The sequence below is a fragment of the Herpailurus yagouaroundi genome, unplaced genomic scaffold (assembly GCF_014898765.1).
Source record: "Herpailurus yagouaroundi ecotype Mexico unplaced genomic scaffold, PumYag 142, whole genome shotgun sequence".
In the NCBI taxonomy this organism is placed as follows: Eukaryota; Metazoa; Chordata; class Mammalia; order Carnivora; family Felidae; genus Herpailurus; species Herpailurus yagouaroundi.
The window spans coordinates 22,948,057-22,964,153 of record NW_024412397.1 but is presented as its reverse complement, the minus strand read 5'-3'; the positions used below and the strand labels follow the sequence as shown (position 1 = coordinate 22,964,153).

Sequence of the window (16,097 nt, the reverse complement as noted above, 5' to 3'; positions counted from 1 at the left end):
ACCCCCCTCTTCCTTTTCTTCATCTTCGTCTTCACCATGTTTTTTTTAGAGCTATGGACCTTGTAATATCAGATATCATGATTAAATTTCCTGATAGACACACTGACTTCCCATTCTCTGCCAACCTTCTATTACAGGGTTTCTCAAACACTAATGTCCCCTTGAATCCTCTGGTTAAAATGCCACCTCTGATTCAGTAAGTCTGGGATAGGGAGAGACTCAGCATTCAAACAAGCTGTGGATGATGCTGGCCCTGCTGCTCAGACGGTAGGCTCTGCGACTTAAGGAAAAGTACAGAGTTTAGGTTCTTACCAGCTTTTGGTTAAATATGGGTAACTCAAAAAGATTTAAATTAAAAAATTTATATTCTAATCAATATAATTTTCCTACAATTATTCTAGTGTACTATGTAGCCTTTTTCTGCACAGTAAGGTTTTGATAGTAAATATAGAGACACTGCAGAAGGCACAATAAAGCTAAACACATAAAGACTGAAAGAAAGAAGTCTTATTGGCGAGGCCTCAAAAATGTAAGAAGTAAATCTTTCTGTTGAATTAGAAGGATTGATTTCCAATAGTCTATGTCTTGAAGAAGAGAAGCAGTAATTCCTGGCCTTCATTCTACTCATGGCTTGCAGAAGAACTTGCCATTTTAGCTATTTTATTCACCATGGATCTTTTTTATTAATAGATCTCCATGCTACTCTAAATTTAAAGGAATACTGTTCCCCACAATCCCCTCTCCAAGTTGAAATCAATGCCACTTGTCACCCCCCCCCCAGACAGAAGATAGAAGTTTCACCCCCCAGTGAAATCCCTTCCATCTGAATTTCCTGGGTAGACAAGTCTAAGACCCAACACTGATCACCACCTGATGTAACCTTGTCTAAGCCCATTCTCTGTGACATTATATGCTACTTCTACAGGCAATGTGAAGCATGTGCATGAATGCTTCTCTTTTTACAAGCATTTATTGTCAGCACCATAAACATTTGGATACAATATTCTTCCTTTATAACTTTTCTGTAAATACAATTAGAGTAGATATAAATCAAAATGATGGCAGTCCTTCTATGGTTTTTTGAAGTTCCCAGGAGTGCTGTTGGGCTCTTTAATTGCTTACTAATGTAAAAATATCATTGTTAGTAAAGCATAAATCATGGCAATTTTGCCCCACTAGAGGCTAAAAGCAGCACAAGAAGTGGTAATTAAGATTTACTAATAGATCTGGCAATTTCTGTAATAGAGGCTTTTAACAAGGTAGGGAAAAATGGCATGTCTCATGCTACAGTGAAGCAACAAAGAAAATATGAGGTTTTCTTCATGCAAAAGAGATCACCTGTTTGGAGCACCTGGGTGGCTCAGTAGGTTAAAGGTCCAACTCCTGATTTTGGCTCAGGTCACGAGCTCATGGTTTGTGAGTTTGAGCCCCACATTGGGCTCAGTACTGAGTGCAGAGTCTGCTTGAGATTCTCTCTCCATACCCCTCCCCCTGCCTCTCCCCTGCTCTTTCTCTCTCTCTCAATAAATAAACATTATTAAAAAAATAAGAGAGAGAAGAAAGAGAGAGCCCTGTTCAGAAAACAGTGACCAGACAGCAGTAACAGTGTTTATTTATTTATTTTTTCTGGTTCTCTTTTTGTTTTCTTACTCACATGACAACTTATGAATACAACTTGAGGTGGGGAATAGCTTTGTACATTGTATGAACTGGAAGGCTTTTTTCCTTTTCTTTAACAACCAGAAAACTGAAGCCAAGGTAAAATAACTGGTCTTCACTAGCAGGGAGCAGAGCCTGGACTGGAAACCAGGCACCTGCTTGTCAGTGAAAGACTCCATACAGTTGCCTTGTTGTTCATCAGAGATTCTCAAAAGTTTTCAAACCATGAATGTTCTTCTGTTTTATTCACCCCCACTCTTTTCCTGTGATGTCTACCATATCTATTTTAAGACATATTGGAGTTGGGCATCATTTATGATATTTGGTTTATATAGTAGGAAACTATTTGAATTTGGATGCTAGGGATGGGAGGGCACCACACCCCCTTCTGAGAGACAGGGAAAAGATGACATCCCTGGACCAGTGCTGATGGCTTCTAAAATAAAAAGAGGGTTCTGTGTTGAGTGAGGAGTTGTGTCTTTCAGATCTGATGTTCAGGAGCTGTAAGCAACAACAAAAAATTTCCTCCTTGATGCAGTTTTAAATCCAATTAGTATTAATTAGAATTATATATACCCACAGGAGGGGGGCCATACTGCAGAGGCCAGCAACTACGGATCTACTTAATACCTCTCCAGCCTTACATGGGACCTTTCATCAAAGGCTCTCAGAATGTTTTCAAACTATGAATTTTCTTTTATTATTTTACTAATTTCTTGTCTTTATCCCACCTTACTTATTCATTTATTCATTAGGTGGAGCACCCACTACATTTCGTATATCAATGCTCTATGCTAGGAAATAGGGATAGAAGATTATGACCTACATTTTATCTTCCCAGTGGAATTTATATAGTGGAGGAACAATACAGATGCCAGATATATAAACAATTCCATATATAATTGCAAGTTGTGGTCTGATTCATGAAAAGAAACCCAGGTGCTGAGAGAGAACAGGTTTAGATATTTGACAAGGGTGATCTGTTGCAGTACATGAGCTAGGGAAAGAGTGCTTCAGATAAAGAGACACACATGTACAAAGGGGATAAGTTGAGGGCAAAGTCATCCTGTTTGGGGAAGTGAAGGAAACTATTCAGTGATGTTGGAACACAGAAAGTGAGAGACACAAGCATTAAGGTGGAAGAGTGGGCAGGGAGCAGATCATGTAGACCAGAGCAAAGAGTTTGAATTTTTGTTTATCTAAAATGAAAAATTGTTAAAGGACTTTAAGCAGAGGAAGTGGAGTGATCATTTTAACTTCAATAGATTTCTCCCCTGCAGTAATGGTTACGTGACTCTACGTATGTGGCCAAAGGGCATAGCATAGTATACAATCATTGTGTCCTTGTTAATTTCCTGGTTTTGATAATTGCTGTAGTTGTTCAAGATGTAACCATTGGGGGGAATTGAATGAAGGGTGCACACACCACTACTTCTGTGTACTATTTTTGCAGCTTCCTGTACATTTGCAATTATTTCAGCATACAAAGTTAAAGGAATGTTTCTTCAGATGCCTGCAGAGAATGGTTTCTAGTGGCATAGGCTCAAGCAGAGACGGTTGAGAAGGCTGTTTCAATAATGTTGGTAAGAGAGGTGGCCAGGACTGTAGCGGTGGCAATAGAGACAGAGAAATGAATGGGCAGGAGATATATAGCCATAGATATAATATTAATTTATTAATAATTATTGATATTAATGACTAATGATATTAATGATATTATTGATGATAATAACTAATGATAATAACTAATGATATTAATAACTAATGATATTAATAACTAATGTGTATATTTAGGTAGACTGGACAGAACTTACTGGAACATTACATGTGGGGAGTAGAGGAAAGGGAAACCTGAGAATACATGGGATTTTTACTTGAGCAGCTCTCTGGGTTTAAATTGTTGATGTGTCTTAATTTGGGCATGGCCTGGACAGAATTAATGGAGGCTGGGATCTTTAGGGTTTCTCTGAGACAGGTGACCATATATATCAGAGGAGCTCAGAGGACTAGTCTGAGGGTGATGTAAATTTGACAGTAGACAGGTATGTCAGGAGAGAATAAAAGTATCCTAAAACAATGCCCTGGGGGAAATGAAGTAATTAGAAGTCCAGGTAAGAAGGAATAGTCAGTGACATAGGATGAAAAGCAGGAGAGAATAGTGGTATTTAAATCAAAGGAAGAAATTATTTCACAAATGAAGAAGTGCTGAAATGTAAGGATATTTCTGAAAGTTTGAGTAGGAAATTAATGTTTGTTAGATCTGGCAATACAGTATGTTGATTCTCTTAATCAGAAGAACTTGGAGTAGTAGAACTGGTGAACATTTGGGAGAAGATAGGAAGCAGACACCACTTGAGAGGGGAGCAGAAAAATGTAACCACAGCTATATGGGTCACTGTAGAAACAAAATACTTGTTTTAAGAAAGAGCATTTTTAAATGTTGATAGAAATGGTTAATGGGATGCCTGGGTGGCTCAGTGGGTCAAGCGTCCAACTCCAGTTCAGGTCATGATCTCGCGGTCCGTGAGTGCAAGCCCTGCAATGGGCTCTAGGGTGACAGTTCAAAGTTTGGAGACTGCTTTGTCTCCTTCTGTCTCTGCCCCTCGCCCATTTGTGTTCTCTCTCTCTCTCTCTCAACCTCTCTCTCTCTCAAAAATAAATAGACATTAAAAAAAATAAAAAAAAAATAAATGGTTAATGAGTGAGTGGGAGCCTGATGATGCAGAAGAGAGGAAGAAAATCACTCTGGGTCCTTGAGGAGAAAAGATGGATCCAGACTGTGTAGAGAGAGCGGTGTTAGAAGCAGGGATAGTTTTCTCCACTGAAGCAGGAGGAGGGAAGAAAGATGTCTTTGCAGGTGGATTTGAATTTTGGTTTTAAGAAGATGGAGAAATTCACAGTGCATGATTTCTTTTTTTCTCACTGAAGTGTGAGAGAGCTAAGAGAGAAGGCAGATATAGGGAAAGTTTAATGCGGAGAGAAGGACAGGACATAATACTTTCTCATGATGACTGAAAAACTGAGGCTGCCACAGTAGAGTAGTGTTGCCAGTGTGTGTGATTTTCTCCAGAAATATTTATAAAGCCACTGAAGTGAGATTGACAGAAGGTACACAGTAGAATACATACACCCAGGATTTGGCTTTCGCCAGACCCGTGCTTCTGCAAAAGAAGAGGGCAGCAAGTCAGTGGTGCCATTTGCAGAGTCATCATTATGAAACAGTCACCACCATGACCATAAACATCCAGGGTTCAGTTAAGGCCACGAAGTGGAGGGCATGTTGAGAAAGAGGTTGAGGAGATAGATTAATTTGCTGATCACAGAGGAAGGATTTGAAAGGGAAAGAAAGAAGGGAGAAGTAGATAAATGTCTTAGATTAAATGGTAAACCAAGCCATAGGGGATGACTCAGGATGTATGGTTTCCGGAAATGAAGTTTATAAAAAAAGTGCTACAGATTTTTTAGACTATGGTTATATTTGGTGGTTCCAATTCTCTCATTTTCCTCTGAGTTTATGTAAATGTAGGGTAGCCCTACACCCCGGGGAGCAACAGCTACTCTGGAATTGTTATCACACCTTGGAAACCTCACCCATTTTCCTCCAAGGAAACATCAGGATCTTTGTTTATCTCACTTTTTGTTTTTCAGTGCAGAGCGCTAATTGCACAAAACATAAAAATAATTTAAACCCTCAAGAAAATAGGCAGTTGCATTTTCTTTTCTAGAATGGGTTTATATTCCTAGAATATCTTCAAAAAGAAACCTGAAAGTGCTGTTACAGTCATACCAGCTTATTTTGGTGATATTTGCATGGTAGATCTTTTTTCATCCTTAAAATTTCCAGCTTTCTGTGTCCCAAATGTTTAACCAGACTGGTAGTGTTAATCTTTTAATTGGAATATTTCATCCATTGGAACTTAATTATTGACATCCTTGGCTTTATATTTATCATTTTTTTTCCTATTGATCTCAGTGATTTCAATATTCCCTTTTCTCTCCTTTTGTGACTTTGTAAAATTAATCATTTTATAACTATTCCATTTTTTTTACTCTATTAACTTGTTAGTTACACATTTATTTACTATTTTGTTAGTGGATACCCTAGACACAACATGTGCCTTTGACTTACTATAATCAATTGCTGTGTTTTGATTTTTTTTTTTTTTACAATTTGATTTTAAAATCAAACTATTACTATGAATAATGGTAACATCTTGGAATTCTCTAACTGTACATATCCCTTCCTGTCCTCTGATTTTTATTACGAGTTTTAATTCTAAATATGTTTTAAAGCCCATAAGGCATTAATTGCCATTGAAATACAGTTACCCACATATTTACCCTTTTTGTTTCCATCTGGCATTGCCTTGTTTCCTTCTGCTTAAAGAACTCCCTTTAGAAGTTTCATTGGTGTAGGTTTGCTAGTGATAAACTCTCTTAGTTTCTCTCTCTCTCTCTCTCTTTCTTTGGACTGAGACAATTTATTAACCCAGCATTTGTCCCAGTGCTTCTTATTGGCAGCTGGCACCTGTCTGGCGATTCGGTCCAGATCTCTCTGTCCCCAAGGGGTCAGTTTACAGCCCCCATCTTTGTGCTTTTCAACCATTTTCAGCCACTCCAGGGCTGCAGCCCCTGTCTTGGAGGCATGACCTTGTTTCCCTAGAACTTGTTTCCCTAGATCTTCCCTATGTCATCCCCTGTAGATCTTGGTCATGGAGCTCACCCCAGAGTTCCCTGTAGGTATAGGCACTGTGCTATGGAAGCAGCTTGTGTGTAGAAAGAGCTCTCATCAGGGAGCAAGCTTTTTATGCTTGACCAGCTTGACAGTGTCCACCCATACAGGGACTTTCAACTTCCCAGACTTTTTGAGGAAGACTTCCAGAGCTCTGATGAATTCCTGCTGGTTCACATCCTTTACAGTAACTCCAGGCGTCCTGCGGCCTCCAGGCTGCCAGCTGGGGAAAGGGCTCTCAGTTTTTGTTTTTCTGAAGATGTGTTTATTTCGTCTTTACTTTGGAAGGATATTTTTGTGGGGTGTAGAATTCTAGGTTACCAGTCATTTTCTTTGACTTTGATCATTTCTGTTGAGAAGTCAATTATAAGTTATTGAGAAAAAAATGTTTTCTGTTTTTAATATGTTTTTCTTGGTTTTGGATTTCAGCAATTTGACTATGATACAGCTCATTTTGTGGGGGAGGGTGTGTGTGTGTGTGTGTGTGTGTGTGTGTGTGTGTGTGTGTGTCGGTGTTATCTTGCTCAAAGTTCAATGAGATTTTTCAGTCTGAGAGTTAATGTCCTTAATCATTTTGGAAAACCTTTAGTCATTATGCCTTCAATACATTACTTTTGCCTCATTTTTTCTCTTAATAGTTCCCCGTCTACTTGCAGGTTACAACATTTATACTGTACTCTACCATCTCTTACTCATTTTTCCTGAATTTTTTGTTTAAAAAAATGCTGAGCTTTTCTGTTGACTTTCTCCATTCTCTTAACCCTGTTTTATGCAGTATCTAATTGGCTGATAAACCCATCCATTAGGCTCTTAATATTACTTCTTATATTTTATAGTTCCAACATTTTCATTGGATTCTTTTGATGAATGCTGGTCCTCTGGTGAAATTAGCCATTCTTTGCATCTGTTTTCTCCAGCTTGTTCTAAATTTTCTTGAACTTCTAATTAAAATGTCTGCTCACTGGGTCTATTTCTTTTTAATATTATATTGTCCTGTATCTTGCCTTGTTTAGTCATTCTTGATTGAATGCTAAATACCACATATACATATCCATATATGTATGTGTGTATGTGTGTGTATGTATATGCATGTGTGTAAACTATACACACACGTGTACATATAATTAGTTTACTCAGCTTCTGTTAGCTTAACCCAGTAGGGGACTGAGTTGAGTCAGGCTGGGTTACAGGTTCTCTCATTCATTCTGTTCCTAGGATATAGTCCTCCAAGGCTTTCAACAAAGAGCCTAGTGTGACCACTCGGGCTCCTCCTTTAATGGGTTTTACCCTAATTTATCCTAATCCTCATCTCCTCAGTAGCCAGGGACTGTCAGGCAACTCCATTCTTCCCATAGTGGCTTTGTAAATTACTTGTTCATCCTCCCGTATAGCCTCAGTTGTGTGTCCCGGGGAGAATCCGACATTGTTTCCGTTTTCTTTTCCTCTTTTCAAAAGCACCTGACTGTTCACATCCCCATTTGTGTTTCTGCAAGACCACAAAAACCTACCAGTTTCTCTATTCCTGCCTGTAGGCTTGTGCCCAGGCAACTTGCATTCTTAGGTTCTTTCTCTGCCCTGAGAATTGGCAAATGTCCCCAAGGAAAAAAGTTTCCATAGGATAACAGCTCACTTTTATTGAAGTGTTCCTGTCTCTGAAATCTTGACCCCTTTAGTTCTCATTGCAAAAATCTGTTACCTTTACACAGATTGATGGATTGATTTTTTTTTTTTTTTTTTTTTTTTTTTTTACTTTTTCCAGCTTTTCTAGGTTGTCTTGGCAGGAGCTATGCTTTGCCACAAGCTACTCCATCTTAGCTCAACAAGCAGATTCCCAAAACAATGCCATTTTACAAAATAAATCATCCCCAAGGGGTTTTACCCTTCAATTGAGTGGGGCTGGGAAGTTTTAAAGGCTTTGAATGCTATTTCTTAGTAATCTGGAGTTTTGTGATGCATTGTCCTGGAACAACATTGCTGGCGGCTGGGAACAGTGATTCTGGCATTGGGGACCGCCGGCCTTGGCTGAGCAGCTTACTGTCTGTGCAACCTTGGCTGAAATACTGTCTCTCTACACTTCACTTTCACCATCTGTAAAATGGGGAGAGAGAAACCTCCCTATGTTTGTAAGGGTGGTTAAGGGGGAATATGTTTATTGATGGCTTCCTTTTGTTACATAAATGCCTTATGTATGTTATCCCACTTTTTTAAGTTATATTTTTATTTTTTTAATGTTTATTTTTATTTATTTATTTTTTTTGAGAGAAAGGGAGACAGAGCACAAGCAGGGGAGGGGCAGAGAGAGAGAAAGAGATGAGAGAGAGAATCCCAAACAAGCTCTGCCCTGCCAGCACAGAGCCCCACGTGGGGCTTGATCCCATGAACCATGAGATCATGATCTGAGGCAAAATCAAGAGTCACATGCTCAACCAAGCGAGCCACCTAGGTGCCCCAATGTTATCCCACTTGAATATAGTATGTACCGTAGTGCATGTTAAGTATTCAATAATGGGTAGCAATATTATCACTTATCTTGGTTACAGCCCAGCCTCTATTTTAACTTAAAGTGAAATAATTCATCACCTCCTAGTCCTCTTCCTTATGCCTTACCCTTTTGACTACAGGATACGGATAATGTAAATACAGGCCGAAGATAATTGTTTAACTTATGACATTCATATAGTTTGTGCTGCACTTAGCAATCAAAAGTATGCAAATCGGGGGTGCCTGGTTAAGCGTCCGACTCTTGGTTTCAGCTCAGGTCATGATCTCATGGTTCATAGGTTCAAGCCCCGCATCCGACTCTGTGCTGCCTGTACAGAGCCTGCTTGGGATTCTCTCTCTCCCTCAAAATAAATAAACTTAAAAAAAAAGCATATAAGTCAACAAAAAACACAAAAAATAAAGCTTAATTGTTCATAATTTTGATACTTAGGACAGTGTAAATATGCAGGGTATTTGTCCAGATATTTTCCAAAATCACATAGCTAGTTTTGTATGGGGCCCGAATAGGCACTATATCACCAAAACATCAGAAAGTTGTTAGAGCTAAATCCCTAAAATGCCAGATTTTTCTTTTGATTCAAATGACATGTTGGGCTTCTGCCTGACGAATTTACACCCATGCACTTGCGCATGTGTGGCTCACAGGTTGGGGTGCCCACAGCTTGGGTCTTGGTGGCTCCTGGGGTGGTATTTGCACTTCATTTCTCTGGCCCTGTGTGTCTGATTCCATGACATCTGTTAAGGAGACAGTGACGGGAAGACATGCATATGAAATCTCAGTGAATATAGGCTGCATTTTAATGAGCTGAGGCTGCTGTTACCTTATCATTTATTTTGTGGCCTTTGGGGAGTTGACAGGCAATACCCAATCTGTTTCTCATCAGTTCAAATCTCAATATTTACTTTTAGATGTTTTGCTCTAAAAGCTTTAAAAGGGAGAGAGAGAATTGTCCTTTTTTACATCTTCAAAAAAGAGATTTGGGTGTTAACATAGAAAGGAAACAAGAGCCATTTTACATATAATGAAAAAAATACATCAAGAAGAAAAACATAAAAAAATGAAAAAAAAATCGTTACATTAACATAAGCCGGAAATGATCAGTTTTGACATACTTTCCTTGTTACAGTGGCTTTCTTTTTTTTTAATGTTTTATTTTATTTTTTTGAGAGAGAGAGCATGAGCAGCGGAAGGGCAGAGAGAGACGGGGGCAGAGGATCCAAAACATGATTTGCACTGACAGGCTGACAGCGGTGAGCCCAATGCAGGACTCAGATCTGTGAGATCATGGCCTGAGCCAAAGTCAGATACTCAACTAACTGAGCCACCCAGGTGGCCCCTACAGTGGCTTTCCATCAGCACATGTGTAAACCAGAGATTACCTTTCTGCTTTAGTCCTACCCATCCCTGTTAAGAACTGATTTTCAAAGTCTCAGGTGAATCCCAAGATAATTCTGTTAGTACTGAGCGCTGATTACCCAATCAACCAGATCACTAAAGAAGATGTTCCTCTAAATGAAGGTCAGGATTTTAGATAAAGTGGATTTTGAATCTTCCTAATCAAGTTGTCCACATGCAGTAGCAGTAACATCACCTGGAGTTCATAGGACTGTGCACACTCAAGCTCCACTGAGTCAGAATCTGCATTTTAATAAGACCTCCAGGTGATACCTATATACAATAAGGTTTAAGAACCTTATTGGAGAACCAGTGGAGATCAAACGTTGACAAATTTTTCCTGTAAAGAGCCAGATCGTGAATATTTTAGGTTATTCACGCCATACAGTCTCTGTCACTACAACTCAGCTCTCTTGTAATAGTGTTAAAGAAGCCATAACACATAAAGGCATGTGGTTGTGTTCCAATAAAACTTTATTCATGGGCATTGAAATGTGAATTCCATATAATTTTTACATGTCATGAAATTTTTTGTGTGTTTTCTGAACCTTTTATGAATGTAAAAATTATTCTTCGTTCACAGGCCATAAAGGAGGTGGCAGGCTGGATCTAGTTTGCCAACTCTTGACATGGTATCATTTATTTTACCTGTCTAGGCATGCTAGTTGCCCTCTGGACCTGTCTTAGTTTGGTTGGATTGCCGTAGCAAAATACCATGGACCGTGAGGCTTACACAACAGAAATTTATTTTTCACAGTTCTGGAGGCTGGAAGTGTCAGATCAAGGTTTGTAAGGATTGGTTTCTGGTGAGAGCGCTCTTCCTGGCTTGCAGACAGCTGCCTTCTCACTGGGACCTCACAGAGTGGGAGAGAGAGCCAGCATTCCAGTGTATCTCTTTATAAGAACATTAATCCCATTTTTTAAGTTTATTTATCTTGAGAAAGAGAAAGTGGGGAGGGACAGAAAGAGAGGAAGAGAGAGAATCCCAAGCAGCCTCTGCACTGTCAGTACAGAGCCTGGTGCAGGGCTAGAACTCACAAACCGTGAGATCATGACCTGAGCTAAACGCAAGAATTGAATGCTTACCCGACTGAACCACCCAGGTGCCCCAAGAACATTAATCCTATTCAGTTAAGGGCTCTACCCTGATGACTTCATTTAGCCTTTGTTACCTCTGTGGAGGCCCTGTGTCCAATTAACAATCACACTGAGGCACTATGCTTCAACATACGAATTTGGGGGGACACACTGTTCAGTCCATGGCAGTGCCTGGTGTAGTTTTTCTCTCTCTAACATCTTCCCTCATGACACCACCCACAGTCGTCCCCACCATCTGTGAAGTCCCTTTGTCTTTGTTCACTGTGTCTCTTTGGTGTTTAAACAAGGCCTTAAAAATTTATGATAGCATAATCCTATTCCTTCAACTAAGTTACAAGGTCCTCTAGTGCAGATGGTGCTGATTGAGGATCCAGGAATTCAAACAAATTTAAATTACTGGGTTGAGCTTAGTAGTTCTTGATTGCCAACTACCGTGACAGCCTGATCTTTCCTGCTCTTGAGTCTCCCAGTTTGCTAAATGATTTCAGGTTTCCCAAGCATCCTTTTGGTCTATTTCCTCATCACTACTGTCGGTGAAGAGGCGTGGAAATACATCTATCTTCTCTGTGGAGGCATTACCAGCTAATCATTAGAGGTTTGTTTTGAAGAGACAGTGCTCTGTACTATCAGGCACACAGAAGAGACTTAGGCTCCAGGGAAGGCCCAAACTATATAACCTTTACTATTTCATCTACTTTTCCAATGCCGTAAGAAGACCACCTATGCCACTTCCTGTCTTGAGGGTCTTCCCTTCCCCACCCCTCTACTCATCAGATACCTATTTGGCAACCATTGTTAACACAAAGTCTTTGCTTAACAAAGACCTTTCAGTGCATTTTATCTACTATTAATGTTTCAACATTGTCAGCTATCAGTCTTCAATATTAGGTCAAAGTGAGTTGATTCCCTACGGAGCCATTCTGTATTGTTCTCGATTGTATATTTTCTAATGTTTTGCCCAGTCCCTTTTTTTTTTTTTAATTTTTTTTTCAACGTTTATTTATTTTTGGGACAGAGAGAGACAGTGCATGAACGGGGGAGGGGCAGAGAGAGAGGGAGACACAGAATCGGAAACAGGCTCCAGGCTCTGAGCCATCAGCCCAGAGCCCGACGCGGGGCTCGAACTCACGGACCGCGAGATCGTGACCTGGCTGAAGTCGGACGCTTAACCGACTGCGCCACCCAGGCGCCCCTTGCCCAGTCCCTTTTTAATGACTCCCAAGACAGCTTCTCTCATTTGCTTTGGGAAATGTTTGCATTAGAGGCTCATGGTGCAAACAGATGGGAACTCGGGTAAGGTCCCTGCAATTCATTCTCAAGGGTTATCTATGTCCCAATCACAATTTAAAGCCTGAGGGAAGAGTATATGACTTAGGGTTAAACCCTATATATTATCTCACTGCTTTGCTGGCTTTGGGCTGAAATTGGCATGAATGAACGAATGCCTTTCCCTGCCTCTACCCTTTTACTCCCTTGTATTCTCAGTTGGGGCTAGGGTGCCTGATTCCATATGACTTTAGGCATGCAGCACTGTTCTCGAAACATAATTGTTACTCAGTTTTCTGTGCACGCCAAGGAGAAATTCAGGTGACAGGGCACAGGTGTTCTTGACATTTTGCAAACATTCACCACAAAGCTGTTGCACTGGGCATTTCCTGCTTGAGCTGAGTTCTTGGTAAGATGCCTGCAAACAATGCATCATCAAGCTAGGGGTGCAAGGACGCATGTAAAGGATTCATGAATGGCAAATGAAGACGCTGAACAGAACCACTTTGAGCAGAAGCCATGTATTAGCATCCAGAAGGACTGATATTTTAGGAGGAATTCACCTCTTGCTGTTTCATTCACTTGATTTTATCATGTGAGGAATAGGATTGAGTTTGGAATAAAAAACAAACAAACAAAAAACCCAGACAATTAGAGGCAACACAATACTTGTTGCAAGCTTGTGGCACACAAGCTTCCTTTGTTGTGAGGTTATTCTGGTGCTAAAAACTATGCCTTTTTATCCCCCATTTGGTTTTATTAATATTTTCTCCCTACCTTGTCTTTCCATGCAAAAACTTACAATGAATACAAGTTTCCATCAAAAGTAACTGGTGTCATTTAAAATTATCATACGTTAACTTGAATAGCATTACTTTAATACCACAGCTCTCGTAAGATGATTGCAAAATTATTTTTGTTTAATCCAGCTGTGATGAGAGGATAAGAACCCTTCTGAGTTGGGAGATCTGAGTGACTTAGACTTTTTGATCCTCAATTTCCTCAGCAGCAAAATGGGGGTAAAATATTTATTTTTCAATGGGATTGAAAACATTGAGCAATGTGTACAAAACATTTAAAGTAATTGACACATGCATATATTGATCAATAACAAGATGGTTATTCATTATTTGAATATTCAAAGCAGAAACATTAAAAATATGTTAATGTCCACTGGTTCTAATATGACAGAGATTCTACCAGATAGCTGTGTCACATTGAGAGGAGGCAAAACAGTCATCTCTTAGAGCATCTTTATTGGAAATCTTTGCACGTTGGTAATTTTGGATTAGAGATTTTGTTCATCAGTTCCTGTTCAGCCAAGTGCATGGGCTTACACATTATTGCTGAAATGATGAGCAGCATTTCTTTTATTCTTTGAGACTCTCAGCACACTTTTATTACAGATGGAGCAGGTATCTGGCAAAGAATTGGAGTATAGTAAATTGTGGAACAAATGGTATGCCAGAATCAATTTACTGCAGTCCCCCAAATACAATCACTTTCTCTTTACCAGCTTCAAGAATGAACCTCTAAGCACAGCTTATATGCATGTATCACACATAACTGAATGCCTTTGTGTTGTCTCTTTTCAGTGGAAGTTTATGCCACAAAAGGTAACATAAAAAAAGAGAACAACTATCAAGTCAAATTTCAGTCCTATGAACTGTTATTTGGGCAAGGGAGAACAGATGGAATCATCAAGTGTCAGTGTTAACGATTCTTGGTGATTGCATCTGGCTCTTAACCAATAAGAAACTGTTGCAGCAAGCCAAAGTAGCAGGCCCAAGAATGCCACTTGAGAATGGAGGAGCCAGAACTTAGGGGCGCCTAGGTGGCTCATTCGGTTACACATCTGACTTTGGCTCAGGTCATGATCTCGTGGTCTGTGGGTTCCAGCCCCACGTTGGGCTCTGCAGACAGCTCAGAGCCTGGAGCTGCTTCGGATTCTGTGTTTCCTTCTCTCTCTGTCCCTTCCCTGCTCACACTCTGTCCCTCCTCTCAAAAATAAATAAACATTAAAAAGAATTTTTTTTAAAGAAAGAAAATTAAAAAAAAAAAAAGGAAAAGAATGGTGGAGCCAGAATTTAAACCCATGTCTATCATCTCTTAGGCTCCCTTTTCTTGTCTCTATAAGTCACTATCAAAATTTCTGGGTGGATATTTCTCCTTATTAGTTGTTGCTTAAGGCAATGTTATAAATAGTTTCTTCTAGAGCGTATGATAGAAAACAAGATTTATCTGTGTTCATCCACTCTGGGGCAGCTGCTTTATAGACAGTGCCTCATTGTCTTGGGGCAATCCATGTTATCTTGGTTATGTGGATGGAGCAGTTTCAATTAGAGAAGTGGGTATTATCTTCCCAAGACCCATGGTTGTTGAATAGGAAGGAGCATTGAAAGTTGCCTGAACATCTACAAATTCTTGGAGTAAAAGTGAATGACGAAACAGAAGTTTTAAATACGAGGAACTGACTCACAGCTCTGCTTTTTCATGTATGTTTAGAAGACATAGCAGTTCAGGAACTTGGTTTTAATACTAGCTATTATGTAAAAGGTTGTTTTACAGTCATTCCAATGGATAACTTGGTTCTAAGACTTTTTTTTGACAAGTTAGAACTAAGAAATTGTAATCTAGAAGAGGAATATCAGAGTAAATAAAGAAGAAATGTTCAATTCACCTTTGTAGGAACAAGAATATCAAATATACCTCAAAGACTTTGAGTTATAAATAAGAACATCTTAACTATTTCTATTTCCTTGGTGTGGGTGTTCATTACTACTATCCTTTCTCTTGAAGCTATGCATCCTAAAATTTCATTGATTATAAACACAATTTTATAAATATGTAATTTTCCAAGTCTGTAGTCTTCAAGGAGTAGGGGTGGGGGATATCCTGGCCTGTTAGAAATGTTTTTATTTTAGATTTTCTTATTGTTATAAGATGATATAATGATAAAATATATTGGGCCACTGCACATCTAGAATTGATCCTTCCATCCATTATACAGGAGTAAAGGATGCTTACATCATGCCTGTAGAAATAGCAGTGTTGCAAATAGCCAATTCATTGTTGGTTCCAATTTGGAAGCTGACAAATACTTGCTTTATTGCCCTGCCACATGTGAAGTCTATCTTTCTGCCTACACAGCACAAGTCAGTAACCTACATAATTCTTCTGGGATATTCTAAAAGCCCTGAGGCTGGAGTTCATACCGTATATATTTGGCATTTAGAATCAGATGTGGAAGTGAATTCAGTGACATCTTGGGAGAATTTCCAAATATTCCCAAACAATTTTTTTTGCAGTTTCTCTTATTTGCTTTCTTTAGTCTGTGCTGTCCTGCTAATGTTTGCCTTTGTCATACATTTGGCATACGTTTGCCATTTGGACTATTTTTCAAAGTTTATTTCAGTGTAAACGATACACTTCATTAGATTAGTT

General features: G+C 39.3%; 1 protein-coding gene and 1 pseudogene across 4 annotated transcripts in view; one reads left to right on the top strand and one right to left on the bottom strand.

Annotated features, from left to right (window-relative positions):
* DCC (DCC netrin 1 receptor) overlaps positions 1 to 16,097 on the top strand; it is a 1,147,297-nt gene that overhangs the window by 145,303 nt on the left and 985,897 nt on the right. The gene's annotated exons all lie outside the window — the stretch shown is intronic.
* LOC121032740 (40S ribosomal protein S19-like) lies at positions 6,041 to 15,809 on the bottom strand (annotated as a pseudogene).